General features: G+C 38.8%; 1 non-coding gene across 1 annotated transcript; it reads left to right on the top strand.

Moving 5' to 3' along the window:
- The first annotated feature begins 7,915 nt into the window (after positions 1 to 7,915).
- TRNAC-ACA lies at positions 7,916 to 7,988 on the top strand. Its single transcript has one exon. It is a non-coding gene; the product is annotated as a tRNA-Cys (tRNA).
- Positions 7,989 to 16,122: the final 8,134 nt, after the last annotated feature.

Below are 16,122 nucleotides of genomic sequence, written 5' to 3'. Positions count from 1 at the left end.
CCTGGTGGCTCAGAGGATAAAGCATCTGCCTGCAATGCTGGAGACCCAGGTTTGATCCCTGAGTTGGGAAGATCCCCTGGAGAAGGAAATGACATCCACTCCAGTACTCTTGCCTAGAAAATTCCATGGATTGAGGAGCCTGGTGGGCTACAGTCCATGGGGTCACAAAGAGTCGGACACGACTGAGCAACTTCACTTGTAGGTAATCCCTCCAGAGATGTGTTGGGTCAACTGAGGGAGGGAAGGGAGTATAATCCCAAAGAAATAAATCTATCCTACATGTACTGGTAGGGCCTGGAACTATCCATGTGACTGTATTGATACTGAAGGTGCTCAAATAAGGAGACCAGAAAAGAAGATCCACCTCAGGAGAGATTACTGACTTGTGAAAACATTCTGGGGATAAATGGATTGCACTCCTTGATTTAGACTGAAGAGGATGAATCTTGAATTTGTGTAAATACAAACTCAAAGTTAAGGTGACTCTTCAGTTCAGTTCAGTCACTCAGTCGTGTCTGACTTTGCAACCCCATGAATCACAGCAGGCCAGGCCTCCCTGTCCATCACCATCTCCTGGAGTTCACTCAGACTCACATCCATTGAGTCAGTGATACCATCCAGCCATATCATCCTCTGTCATCCCCTTTTCCTCCTGCCCCCAATCCCTCCCAGCAACAGAGTCTTTTCCAATGAGTCAACTCTTCTCATGAGGTGGCCAAAGTACTGGAGTTTCAGCTTTAGCATCATTCCTTCCAAAGACTCTTAGAAACCTCAGAAAAGAGATGGCTCACACTGAGCGAAGCGGAAATATCTGACTGAGAAAGAATAAGGGGTTAAAAGCTCACAGAAATTGGTAAACTGGGATGTACATATTATGATAGATATGAAGTTCCATGGGAGAATTACGTTCTATGGGAAAATCCAGAATATAACACTTGGTAAGACCATCAGAAATGTGCTAATGAAAAGATACTAGCATCAATAAGATGTTCAGTGATGGTGCTCCCCTGAACACAACTGAACTCACTGATAATTGATATTTTAGGGACTCTGAAAGAATGGAAGCCAGATATGGAAGCCAGTGTTTAGACACTCAAAGTCAGACATGCCCAGTAATTATTATAATGCTTGAGAATTCAGATTGGCAGGCATCTGCCAGCTGGCACCTAGAAAGTTATGGTGATGGCTAAGCATGAGCTCTGTTGTTGTTCAGTCACTCAGTCATGTCCCACTGTCTGTGACTCCACGGACTGCAGCCTGTCAGGCTTCCCTTGTCCTTCAGCATTTCCTGGCGTTTGCTCAGACTCATGTTCAGTGAGTCAATGATGCCATCCAACCATCTTGTCCTCTGTTGTCCTTCTCCTCCTGCCTTCAATCTTTCCCAGCATCAGGGTCTTTTCCAATGAGTCAGCTCTTCACATCAGGTGGCTAAAGTATTGGAGTTTCAGCTTCAACATCAGTCCTTCCAATGAACACCCAGGACCAATCTCCTTTAGGATGGACTGGTTAGATCTCCTTGCAGTCCAAGGGACTCTCAAGAGTCTTCTCCAGCACCACAGTTTAAAAGCATCAATTTTACAGTGCCCAGCTTTCTTTATAGTCCAACTCTCACATCCATATATGACTACTGGAAAAACCATAGCCTTGATTAGACAGATCTTTGTCAGCAAAGTAATGTCTCTGCTTTTTAATATGCTGTTTAAGTTTGTCATAGCTTTTCTTCCAAAAAGCAAGTGTCTTAATTTCATGGCTGCAGCGATGCTCCCAGGGACAAAAACAGATGAGTAGTAAACAAGGGCACTGCTTAACATTGTTATTTAAAAGAGGAAAAAAAAAAAAAAGAATGGACAGGAAATTAAGGGCAGTTGCACAAAATCTTCTGACTAGTTTCTGCAACTGATCCAGTTTTCTCCCACTAAACCCACTGATAAAAATAGTACCATTTGGACTCTGTGGGAGAGGGAGAGGGTGGGATGATTTGGGAGAATGGCATTGAAACGTGTATACTATCATGTAAGAAACGAATCGCCAGTCTATGTTTGATACAGGATACAGGATGCTTGGGGCTGGTGCATGGGGATGATCCAGAGAGATAATATGGGGTGAGAGGTGGGAGGGGGGTTCAGGATTGGGAACTCATGTACACCCGTGGCAGATTCATGTCAATGTTTGGCAAAACCAATACAGTATTGTAAAGCAAAATAAAGTAAACATAAAAATTAAAAAAAAAAAATAGTCCCATTGAAAAGGATTGGGTAAGGTCATGAAAAGTATACACTCTAAAGAATTTCCTTGTTCTTACTCCCAAACATCCATGGCATTACCTTAACTAATTTTACAGTGAGAAAAGAATTCCCATCTAATTTACTGTTGGACACAAGCTCTGGGTAGACATTGAAATCTGGGGACCTAAAGCATCACGTCTCCTCACTTAGAGGGTATGTAGAGACCAGAAATCAGTGGACCCCTGGCTTGTCTAGTTTACAGTGTGTGTAGATTTTCCTGGTGATTGTTTCACTGAGCCCTGAATGTACACACTTGTCAGCTGGAGTAATTCCCACATTGCATGATCATGGGGAAAAGCAGTGGGAATCTCTGAACTAGTCTCTTGACAACGGAATAAATAAAAGCAGTATTACATTGGAAGAGGGGGAAAGGTAGATAACAATTCCAATCCAAAATTTTTTTTAAAAATGCAAGGATTATGGCCCATATGATATTTTCTTTTAAAACCTCATTCTGGACTTAGAGGCATTAAGGATCCTGAAGAATGACTGAGGGTTACTGAAAGCTCAAACTTCTAGGAGCCTTAATCACAGCTGCTGTAACAGATGTGATACCTTAGCTTGAGCAGGTTAATATGGCCTCAGGTATATGATGTGTGACTATTGAATAAATAAATGCATTCTTTTATATTCCAATCAGGAAAGAGCATCATAAAAATTCACATTCACAAAAACATACATGTTTATTTTCCCCCAGAGCTAAGTTAACCCTCCCATCCTCTGCCATGATGTAATCCAAAGAGATCTTGACCATCTGGATATCCCAACCATCTGGATATTCTACAGAAAAATCTATAGATCCATTATACCAATGGCATCATGCCAGTCAGGCAGGAATAAGGAGCAACCAGTATCCTGGAGGTTCAAACCCAAAGGTGGGAAACAAATCTTATAAAGATGTAGTCTCTGTCATTTCAGTGAAGTGTTAGGAGTGCAGTTATCCAGGATGTGCCAGGACATCTTTGCCAAAGTAAAGCAGAAATTGATGCCATTTGTATTCTCTACACAAATAGGAAAACTCAAAGCCTGGTAGACATTTTTGAGGTCTGAAAATAATATATTCCATAACTTGGAATACTGTTCTGGTCTTTATGCATGATGTAGAAGACTCCTAGCTTTGAGCTGGGCCTAAGGCAGTAAGGAAGAAACTCAGGCTACAAAACACACAGTTCCACCATGTGGACCATACAGTCTGCAATCTTGTAACATCTGGGGTCAGTGACGAAGAAAGATACAGTATACAATTGAGAGTAGATGCAACTAGACAAAGTACAACAGGTCCTCTTGAGTCACTGGAGCAAGGCCATTCTATCTGCAGCAGAGAAATACATGCCTTTGAAAGATGGCTTCCGGGGTTTAACAGAGCTCTTATAGAGACAAAATGCTTGAACATAGGGTACTGAGTGATCATGTACCTGGAACTGTAATAACGTGCTGGGTTGTTTTGGTCTAAGAAGACATAAAGTAAAGTGGGCACAGTGGTCATCCATTGTAAGTTGAAAGTGATAGATATGGGATCAAGCATAAGATCCTGTTCAGAGTCCACAAACAACTTACATGTGCAGTTACTCCAGATTCCCAGGTAAACACTATGGTTTTATCAGCATCTCTCCCTCTGCTCACACACATTGATCTCTGGAGCCTTCAGGATAAGTGGCATAAAATGAAGAAAAATGCATATTAGTTTGTGGGTGGGTAAGTTCAATATGAGGAAGCAATCCAAAAAAGGGCTGTCAGCTGCAGTGCAGCCCCACTCAAAAATGGCCTTAACAGACAGCATAAGAACAAAACCTCAAGAGTTTCAAGTGGTTCACCTGGCTATCTACTCTGTGTGGAAGGAGAAATGGCTTGCGTTTAGAATATATATAAATTTACAAGCTTATGCTGGGAAAGATTGAAGTCAGGAGGAGAAGGGGGCAACAGAGGATGACATGGTTGGATGACAACACCAACTCAATGGAGATGACCTTGAGCAAACTCTGGGAGAGAGTGAAGGACAGGGAAGCCTGGCGAGCTGCAGCCCATGGGGTTGCAAAGAGTTGGACAACACTGAGTGACTGAATAGCAACAATACAAACTTACAAAAAGTTGAAAATTGCCTGACTGGCTGGTTAGGGGTCTGGCAGGAAAAAGCAAGTCAATAAACTACTCAAAAGTTGCATAACTGCCACTTTGTTATTATTGCACATATTTTTTCAAAAACATTTATTCTGTGAATTTCTGTAGTTAAGCTGAGGTTCATACACACAGTATTTTTGCCAGTTGCAGAAGTCATATCTAGAGTGATATTTAGAGATTTATTCTAAGTAATTGTCACACAGGATCACGGGTACTGGCAGTTATGAAGTTTGTAGGGCAAGCCATGGGCTAGAAATTCAGATAAGAGTTGATGCTGCAATCTTGAGAATATCTTCTAGAAACCTCACTTTTTGCTCTTAAGGCCTTCAACTGATTGAATGAGATTAATTTATGGAAGTTAATCTGGTTTAGTCAAAGTCAACTGATTTAAATGTTAATTATATCAACAATGCCTCAGAGCAACATCCAGACTGGTGTTTGACAAAAACAACTGCACCACAGACTAGACAACTTGACACATAAAATTAAACCAGCAGAGTGGTATTTTGTCTGGAGGCTCAAATTTAAATGCATTTCTTCTTTCTGAAATAAAGGGGAAATGTTGGAGTTTTGCTCTCCTCCTACCATCAAAAATAAGCTTTCTTAGCTATCTAGGAAGCTACAAAATGATGGTTTGTGATTTCAGTTTCTATTGAAGTGAATGAAAGGGTCACCCTGGGGACTGGGTGTGGCCAGTACAATGCTCAGCTCCCAGGTCCCTATTTATGAGACAAAACGTCAAGTGACATCTGTGGGTTACAAACACTGCTAATACATTCTCTTTTTTAATGTTTTTTGAACAATACACCTGTTCAGAATGTCTGATTAAAGTGATTTGAGGATTCATGCTTTTCACATATGCAATCTTATGTTAATAGGAAATAAAACATCATTATCTGTTATTTTTCTTTATCCTTCTTCATTGGACTGCACACATTTCAAATTTATTGCTAAAATATTTTCTCGTAGAGAAATATGGCACTCGGCTATGTTTTAAACATATTCAGTATGTAGTCTCTGATTCAAGAAGAAAGAAATTTGCTGCTTAGAAAGTTGTTGCTATTGTTTAGTTGCTCAGTCATGTCCAACTCTTTTGAGACCCTGTGGACTGTAGCCCATGAGGCTCCTCTGTTCTTGGGATTATCCGAGCAAGAATACTAGCTTTTTTGTTGTTCAGTTGCTCAGTTGTGTCCAACTCTTTGCAACCCCATAGACTGCATTGCACTAGGCTTCCCTGTCTTTTACTATCTCCTGGAGTTCACTCAAACTCATGTCCATCGAGTCGGTGATACCATCCAACCATCTCATCCTCTGTTTCCCCTTTCTCCTCCTGCCTTCAGTCTTTCCCAGCATCAGGGTCTTTTCCAAGAATACTGGAGCAGGTTGCTATTTCTTCCCCCAGGAGATATTCCTGAGCCAGGGATAGAATGTGTCTCCTGCATTGCAGATGGATTCTTTACCACTGAGTCACCGGTGAAGCCCCATTTAGAGAATGGGGAGGCCAAATATAAAAGCTGTGAGATTTACCCTTGGTTTGTAATGTAACCAAGCAAGGTCCCATGGAACCTTGGGGTAAGGGGGCAGAGGACAAGCCTTCCCTCTTCTTCTCTGCTTTAGCTCCTCTCTGAAGTACCTAGATAATAAAAAAGTGGTTTTGCAGTTGTAAAAAACCTTCCCTTTTCCAACAAAGAGAAGATCCTAATTCCTTGATGACAATAAACACATAGCCCCAGGCCTCCTGGAGCCTAAGGACTGATGATGTTAACCCCTGTGACACTGCTGTTTCCTCATCATCAGCCAGTCAGAGAATCGGGCACAGGCTGATCACAGATCCCAAGAACTCACCCTTCCACACTCCGAACTCCTGGTTTTTAAAAGTTCTTTGTAGAAATCCTTTGGGGAGTTCTGGACTTTTTAGGGTATGACCCACTCGTGTCCTTGCATGACTCTGCAATAAACTTTTCTCTGCTCCAAATTCTGACATTTTTGTTTGGCCTCACTGTGCACTGGGCTTAGGAATTTGTGTTAACAGGGTTTACTGTTGGGGTTAATTTTGTTTTAAAAATAAACTTGAAGAAAAGTTCTTGCCCAAAGTGAAATTAAAATGAGGCTTAAAAAATGCAGTTAATATTTTGAAACCAGTGATTTGAGTGTAATTTTCTAATACGACACTGAAATGGAAAGTGGAGTAATAGAAATAGAGAATATATGAGAAACTGCATTTGCTTTAGGGCTAGAATCTTTGAGGAGATGAATTCTCATAAAGTTCTATTGCCCTTTAAATCTACTCTCTAGCAAGGTAGACTAAACAGAAAACAACTCTACTTCATCTTGTCAAGAGATTTGATCTCTCTATCTCATATAAATGTTCCATTTAATTCAATCATGTTTCTGAACTAAATGTTTATTGTAGCTGTACTGTGATTCTCTACCCACCCTCTTTTAAAACAAATGAAACCAAAGCAAAACTGTTCAGGATAGTCTTTATTTGATTTTATAGGACTTTATCTCTTAGCTTTCATTGCCAGATCTTTAATGCAATACACTCTGCAGGAAAAAATTATGAAGATAAAAATGAAGTGAAATAAAATTTAAGCATGAAGGGAAACAGTCAACATTTCAAAGAACAAATCATACATGAAATCATCAGAGCACCTCAGGGTACTATGTCAATTTAAATTGTTCTACAAATGCCTTTGTATTACAGCTAGAATTACTTAAGTAACATTTGACATATTTCCAGATGTAAGAGAATAATAAAGGATTATCCTTGTTGCATAACTTAAGAACAAACAAGGACTTGCTGGGTTTTTGTTTTGGAAGTTTTATGTAAAATATGTATCATAAGTTATTGCTTTAAACTCAACAGTTTGGTGAGTTAATAGATATTTACTTTGGTGATCCCTTTGTTTGAAAAAGTCTTATTTCTGCTATTTCTGTTTGTGCATTTGCAATGGGATATTTAAAGGATTAGTAACCATACTTGTTATTTCTGTAATTGATGATTTTCACATATTGCTTTTTGGCTTAAAAGGTTTACATGGACGTGTTTTATCATACCACTTTAGTTGTATCTATTTACTTCACATTAAATATGGAGAACATCACGGGTGAGAATCCAATTTCATATGTAGATATTGACATTTAACCTCAATAGATGTCCTGGTAGTTTTAAGAGTTTACCAACAGTTTTTACTTGAGCCTTCATTATATAGAATGAAAATCTTGCTGAAGAAATCAAAGGCTCTCAACTGACCAATAGAATAGAGGATCCAGAAACAGGCCCACATATATATAATTAACAGCTAATTGACAAAATGACACTACAGTTTAGTGGGTAAAGGATGGTAATTGGAATAAATGATGCAGAGTTATACCTGGATTTCCATATGCAAAATAATACAAATTGGCTCCGATTTGAAAGCATACAATAAGCAATTAACTCCAGACATGTAGAAGATACTCTTTTTGAGGAAAAAGTTATTTACCTGCATATTTACCAGCATTGATCTTCCCTGGTGGCTTAGACGGTAAAGTGTCTGCCTACAATGCAGGAGACCCAGGTTCAATCCCTGGGTCAGGAAGATATGATATCCTGGAGAAGGAAATGGCAACCCACTGCAGTATTATTGCCTGGAGAATCCCATGGATGGAGGAGCCTGGTGGGCTTCAATCCATGGGGCAGAACACAGCTATCCCATTACCTTAGCCACTTCTTTGTTATCCTTACAGCTCCCTGCTCCTTCTTCCTCAGCTAAAGGAATATGGCTTGTAGAAGTGCTTTGATATCCCCCATTAAACCAGCACACCCACCTGTACTTATGCTCTTATTCTTTGTTTTTTTCTTTCATTAAAATAGAACAAAACCAAAACCAGTTTTCTCCTGTGTTTACAAGAGATATCCAACATGTGTCTGAATATCTAAATTTTGAGTACTCTGGGGCTTGATCTTCTTTCTCTCTTCTATGCCTTCTCCCAGAGACACAATGTCCCTGTGGTCATTGACCTCTATGTTTCTATCAACAGCTCAGAACCATCCCTGAGCTCCAGACTTGTATACCTGGATGGCTACTATCATCACGTCAACACGGCCACAACTGAAACGATACATTTCCTCTGCAAACCTGTTTTAGTCCTAGGTTCCACACATCAATAAAACATGCTGTTAGACAATTTGTTCCTCAAGCCAACATGTTGGTCACTTATCTATTGCCCTTTTTATCAGAAGTCCATCCTATCTCAGAATATACCTCCAACTCTTGTTCTCCCTGGGTTAAGTGTCAGCTCCCTGATTAGATCATCTTTGATCTCAATTACTCTGCTGCACTACTACTGCTACTACCAAAGCATAGTTACCTAAATCTCCTTTCTCAATGAGGTCCACAGCCCCACTTTTGCTCTTGCCCTTGTGTTCTCCAAATAACAAAGATGTGTCCATTCTTTCATAAAGAATTTTAATAGATTTGAAAAGTAAATTATATATATATATATATTTTTTTTTCTTTTTAAGATTTATTTTCATTTACTCATTTATTTGGCTGCTCTGGCACGAAGTTATGGCATGAAGGATCTTCCATCTTTGTTGCAGCATGTGGAATCCTTTAGTTGAGGCATGAGGAAGCTAGTTCTCTGACAGGGATTGAACCCAGGCATTGGGAGCACAGAGTCAGCCACTGGATCATCAGAGAAGTTCTTGTGTCCATTTCTAATTTAAATAAACAAATGCTCCTTCAGTGAATTTTTATTGATTTTAGAATTTAAAAAAAAAATCTCCAAAATCTAAAGGACACTGCAAAGTCTGTCTCCAGCCTACTTCTCCTCCAAATACTTGCTTGACTTTAGCTGTATGGGGTGCCTTTCTAACATTTTAGATTCTCTAAATGCTACCAGAAAAGATGTCAAATGCAATGATTGCCCTGGAGGCTGTTTTCTTACACCTCAGATAACTGGTTCCTTCACTCTTTTCTACTCATTGTTTAATTGCCACTTCCACAGTTCTTCCCTGAACATCCCATATGACCAGTATTCTGCATTTATTCCACAGAATGCATCATGCTTATTTTCTTTATTGTTCTTATCAGAATTTTTAAAATGTTTATATTGTCATTCACTTATTTTCTATTTTCTTCACCAGAATTTAAATCCCATGAATGTGAAAATCTAGATTTTTTTTTTTCTGCTTTCTGATTAATCACTAGAGTCTGGCATAGAGAAATGCTTCATGTTTCTGTTATAGTTTATATTCAGTAAATAGTTTGAATAATTGATTATATCTTTCCCAGATGATGTCAGATATCAATGGATTCACACTTTGCTACTCAAAGACGTAGTGGTCTCAGAACAACAGCAGAGGCATCACCAGGGAACTTGTTAGGTTTGTAGAATCTGCGTTTTAACAAAACTCACATTTGTTTGTATGCACATTGAGAAACACTAGATTAACACTAAGAGATTTTTCTTCTAAGCCAATACTAAGAGTCTATTATCTTTTTATCCAAATAAGTGAAAGTTGCTCAGTCACGCCCAACTCTTTTCAACCCCATGGACTATAGTGCATGGAATTCTCCAGGCCAGAATATTCAAGTGAGTAGCTTTTCCCTTCTCCAGAGGATCTTTCTAACTCAGGGATCCAACCCAAGTCTCCCAAAGTAAGGTCAATTGTAAAATGTTTTTGGAAATGAAGAGTATTAAAAAATAGTTGAGGTGGAGCAAATGGTCCAAATGAATATAGAATAAGTAAGTAAGAGAAATGAAGTGTTTTTAAGAAAGGCTGATTGACAGGAGCTAGTGAACTATATATAAATCAAATCAAGACGATACAGAGTTAGTTTCATGTCAACAATGGTAGTGGCATAAAATTCAGTATATGGACCAAGTTCACAATTTCAAACGAAAGGCAATTTCAAATGAAGCCAATAACTAGGAACCAAAATATCTTCTCAGACATAAAGAGAAGGGGCAATCACAAAGACACCCAGAACACAATGTTTACCCGTGAGAAGTTTATAACATACTGCCCTTATTGCAGAGGAAGGGGAAGTTGGCCATAGCTTTTTCTAGACATGATTCAATTTGTGCCTTCACCACAATTTTTATACAATGTGCAAAGGAAAAGGATACTGTGCTATAGTGTCCTATTTCCTACCATATTTCTAAAACACAAAATAACAAAGCTTAAATTTTCTAACATAGGAAAAGTAAAATTGAACAGATGCCAGAAATTAGTCTTACAGCACTCTTCTGGTTGTATAGTTTAACTGTCTGTTAGAAGTGACAAGAATTTAAGAAACCAAATATTAAGATTTTCTAAAATAGCAATAACACCAACAGAAATTTCAGGTGACATGACTGAGGATTTTGCATGTGAAAGAAGAAGCGAAAATATACTTACTGCATTTTTATTTACGTGCTAAAAATACAGGTTAGATAGAAAGGAAATAAAACTTTAAATCTAACAGAGCTAGCTAATGAATATATTAGAACTTTTCTTGACACCTTTTTTTTTTTTAAGAAAATTCATTTTCCTAACCAATAGCTACCTGGTATCAAAAAGAATTCCTATACGGACTTTTTTAGTGGAAATATAGGATAATAAAAATTTTATGCTGAAAGCATTGTGCAACTTTATTATATTTCACAACTGGATGAAAAATAAATGACCACATTTCATACATTCAAACTTATTCAATTTAATGAACTGTAAAGTTGTTCAGCCATATAGATCCAGATTTCTCTGAAACAAATTATAAATAGAATCAGGAAAAAGATGTTTTCAAATTTGTTTTGCAGAAATCTTGCCTCAATGTAAGCCATAGCTCTGAATGATCTCAATGGTGCTTAGTGCAACTTCCAAATATTTTGCTGTTTCACTGTCTCAAAGTAAGGGGAAATAATTTTTAAAAATATATTAAAATAATTTCAATTCTTCTTTTCTCTGTGTACATATGATTTTGTTAATATTTTGACGTGTTTCTCAGCTACAGTGAGCTTTTAAACATAACTTAAACAATTTTTTATAATTTCTCTTTTTGCACACATTTTTTTCTCAGCTTAGGATGCTGCTATTGTATTCAAGTTTCCCATAAAGTGACTGACTAACTACACAGCCAGTTCAAGTGCATGGGACTGATTTCCTGTTTTATTCAATTACATGTCAGAAATGTGTTCTGAAATGCAACACCCTTGAGGTCAAAGGCCATACCTCATTCATCACTGTACCCCAAGGTCTAGCAAAGTGATCAATACCATTAGGACACTCCAATGTTTCCTGAAGGAAGGAATAAACACAAAGAATCCAGATCTTAAAGTAATAATTCACGTGACTGTTTATCTGGGTCTTAAATGGCAGTTTAATCTCAGAGAAGTCTACTTTCCCACATGTATTGGTCAGGATAGGTTAAAAGCATGATGCAATATTAACATCTGAAACTCCTGATGGTTTAAAATGATTAACGTTGATTTCTCCTTTGTGCCCTGCCTATGCTGATTGGCATGAGACCCTTCTCTTTGTGGTCCATAAATAACCCAGACTGAGGGCGTGCCAGCGTCCTCACTGTTGCCAGAGGCTTTAAAAACTTTCTATGATAACTCAGACTAATTCTCACATTTGATTGGCCAAAATCAGTTACAAGGTTAAACTTAACTCCAAGATAAGAAGAGCCCAAGGGAAGGAAGGCAACCTAACATGTACCTGAAAAAGCAAAGTAGAGAGTATCTGGCTAAATTACTAAAGATTGTTATGACACCAGACTATTTTCAAAGGGCATTAGGATCGGAATACAATGGTCTTTCACCATTTCTCACATTGGCAAAAAGTATATGTGCAGAGGGTGGAGGATAGATAGGAAATGGGAAGGACAAAGAGAATCCATTTCTTGTGTGAAATGCTGCTGAAGTTTTAAAACTGAAGTTTTAACTGAGATGAAAAGTCCATTGCCAGTTTCAAGACAGATCCAACACATACTTGAGTAACATAAGCACAAACTTAAGGCATGACAAGTGTGTCTCCTGGGCTGTTTTGTGATGCTTTGAATGTTTTGAGCTATAATTAAATATATATTTAAATATGTCTATATATTTACGTCTACACATACATACACACCTTTAACATCTCACTTCAGGCCCAAGCAAAAAGAGCATCTAGAAGAGCACCTTGTACATAATTGGTGGTAATCAGTAAGTGTTTAACTAAAAACTTATCTCTCTTATTGATAATATAATCTATTCAGATTTCTTATTACTTAATGGTAGTTCAGACTGTAAGGAATCTGTCTGCAATGCAGGAGATCACGGTTCAATCCCTGGGTCGAGAAGTTCTCCTGGAGAAGGAAATGGCAACCCACTCTAGTATTCTCACCTAGAGAATTCCATGGACAGACCACAGGGTAGCAAATATATGGGCATGAATGAGAAACACATTTTCACACAGTGTCAAACTTTACTAGAATCTTAAACACAATATTACAGGAATTATATTTGAAAACTCTTTTTCTTGTTATGTCCAAATTTATAACTGAAAGATCATAAAATTCAATAGCCTTGTGGTCTTACTTCACAAGTATCATAAAAAGTAAATATTCAGAATTTATATCACACACACACTCATGTTTTTCAAATGACATTTGTACCAAGAGGGAAATCTTGAATTCAGATTTTTGGTATCAGATCCAATAAACACTATTTATTATGAATAGTAATTATTAATTATTTTGATAAAATTACTAAGAACATTTCTAAACTTATTTAGTTTAGAAGCCAAACAAATATTCCTTTCATTGGTTGTAATTTTGCATGGCATAGGATCTTGAAGCCTGGAGGTATTCCTATTTAAAATATACCTGTGTATTTAAATACCTTGTCAAAGTGAGTTATATTCTGGAAAAGAATTTGTGGGACAAATACAGGTCAAATCCCTCCTGCATGCACCATTGCAATAAAAAGTTCACCATAACAAAAAGTTCATGGAAATGCTGGCTGGCAGCCTATGTTAACAGAGCAGATCTAGTGAGAATAAACTCCCTAGCACTGAGTAACTGTATCAAGAAGTTTTCATCTTCTAGAGTCCTGCTGCTGCTGCTGCTGCTGCTGCTGCTAAGTTGCTTCAGTCATGTCTGACCCTGTGCGACCCCATGGACGTTAGCCCACCAGGCTCCCCTGTCCCTGGGATTCTCCAGGCAAGAACACTGGAGTGGGTTGCCATTTCCTTCTCCAATGCATGAAAGTGAAAAGTAAAACTGAAGTCACTCAATCGTGTCCAGCTCTTTGCGACCCCATGGACTGCAGCCTACCAGGTTCCTCCATCCACGGGATTTTCCAGGCAAGAGTACTGGAGTGGGGTGCCATTGCCTTCTCTGTCTAGAGTCTTAGTCATGCTTACTTGCCGAAAGGTTTATTTTTTATTTTGAGTTATTTGCTTATGATTTTGTTGAGAAATTGATCACTTTTTACCTGTGAGAAGTAAGGGTAAACTACCTAATTTTCAGCATTTAAAAAATACTTCCTTAGTAGACTCTGGCTGCTAATGCAATACACGGGACACCCAAGTTCTATCCCTGGGTGAAGAAGAACTCCTAGAGGAAGAAATGTTAACCCACTTCAATATTCTGGTCTGGAGAAAGCCATGGAAAGAGGAGACTCACAGGCTACAGTTCATTAGGCCATAAAGAGCCAGAAATGACAGTGACTGAGCACAATGCATACACATCCAACTGAATCACCTTGTGTACACCTGGAATTAACACAAGAGTTTAAATCAGCTCTCAGTTCAGTCAGTCAGTCATGTCTGACTCTTTGTGACCCCATGGACTTCAGAACACCAGGCTCCCCTGTCCATCACCAACTCCTGGAGCTTGCTCAAACTCATGTCCATTGAATCAGGGAGCCATCCACCCATCTCATCCTCTGTCGTCCCCTTCTTCTGCCTTCAATCCTTCCCAGCATCAGGGTCTTTTCAAATGAGTCAGTGCTTCGCATCAGGTGGCCAAAATATTGGAGCTTCAACTTCAGCATCAGTCCTTCCAATCAATACTCAGGATTGATTTCCTTTAAGATTGACTGGTTAAATCTCCTTGCAGTCCAAGGTACTGTCAAGAGTCATTCCCAACACCACAGTTCAAAAGCATCAATTCTTCAGCACTCAGCTTTCTTTATAGTGCAATGCTCACATCCCTACATGACTACAGGAAAAAAACATAGCTTTAACTAAATGGACCTCTGTTGGCAAAGTAATGTCTCTGCTTTTTAATATGCTGTCTAGGTTTGTCACAGCTTTTCTTCCAAGGAGCAAGGGTCCTTTAAATTCATGCTTGCAGTCAACATTTCCAGTGATATTGGAGCCCAAGAAAACAATTTCTGTCACAGTTTCCATTGTTTCTTCATCTATTTGCCATGAAGTGATGGGACCAGATGCTATGAGCTTCATTTTTTGAATGTTGAGAGTTAAGCCAGCTTTCCATGCTCTTCTTTGACTTTCATCAGGAAGCTCTCTAGTTCCTCCTGCTTTATGCCACAAGGGTGGTGTCATCTGCATATCTGAGGTTATTGATATTTCTCTCAGCAATCTTGATGCCAGCTTGTGCTTCATCCAGCCCAGCATTTCCCATGATGTACTTTACATATAAGTTAAATAAGCATGGTGAAATATACAGCCTTGTCATACTCCTTTCCCAATTAGGAACCAGTTTGTTGTTCCATGTCCTAACTGTTGCTTCTTGACCTGCATACAAATTTCCAGGAGGCAGGTCAGGGTGTCTGGTATTCCCATCTCTTCAAGTATTTTCCACAGTTTGTTTGATCCACATATTCAGAGCCTTTGGTGTAGTCATTGAAGCAGAAGCTTTTTCTGTGATCCAACAGATGTTGACAAGTTGCTCTCTGGTTCCTCTGCTTTGTCTAAATCCAGCTTGAACATCTGGAAGTTCTCAGTTCACATACTATTGAAGCTTATCTTGGAGAATTTTGAGCATTACTTTGCTAGTGTGTGAGATGAGTGCAATTGTGTGGTAGTTTGAACATTCTTTGGCATTGCCTTTCTTTGGGATTGGAATGAAAACTGACTTTTCCAGTCCTGTGGCCACTGCTGAGTTTTCCAAATTTGCTGGCATATTGAGTACAGCACTTTCACAGCGTCGTCTTTTAGGATTTGAAATAGCTCAGCTGGAATTCCATCACCTCCACTAGTTTGGGATAGAGCAAAATACATATGATCTCATTCTGTATAAAGTCCATGGGAGAGAGACTTGGCAAATAATCAAGTGCAGTGATAAAACTGGATTGTCAGGTCAGTGACATGGGAATGTGAGAAGATCAGAAGAAAGTTTGCAAATGGAAGGAAACTGTTGTTCACCACACTTGGGAGTTGTATGAAAGCCAACAAATCACAAAGAAGGTAGAGACTGTGTTCAGTGAGAATTAGGGAATTGGAGCTTGAAAGGACAGGACACAGTAATCTCAGAGGAGTTACAGATCAAAATTTTGGAAGTGAATTTATTTTCTAAGGCAGCAGATACAGCCATGCTGGAAAGAGCTTAGCTTCAGTGTATGCTGAAATCACTGGGACTAGGCAACTGGGAGGTCAGTGGAATAAAGAGGATGCATCATTTCCAGGCCTACTTTCAAAGCATCACTTTGGCTTGTTTAGTCCGTTAGTCATGTCTGACTCTTTGTGAACCCATGAACTGTAGCCCACCAGGCTCCTCTGTCGATGAGATTTCCCAGGCAA

This window comes from Oryx dammah, unplaced genomic scaffold, assembly GCF_014754425.2.
Source record: "Oryx dammah isolate SB20612 unplaced genomic scaffold, SCBI_Odam_1.1 HiC_scaffold_2, whole genome shotgun sequence".
Taxonomy (NCBI): Eukaryota; Metazoa; Chordata; class Mammalia; order Artiodactyla; family Bovidae; genus Oryx; species Oryx dammah.
Note: the sequence above shows the minus strand (reverse complement) of the source record. Positions and strands in the feature narration are given on the sequence as shown.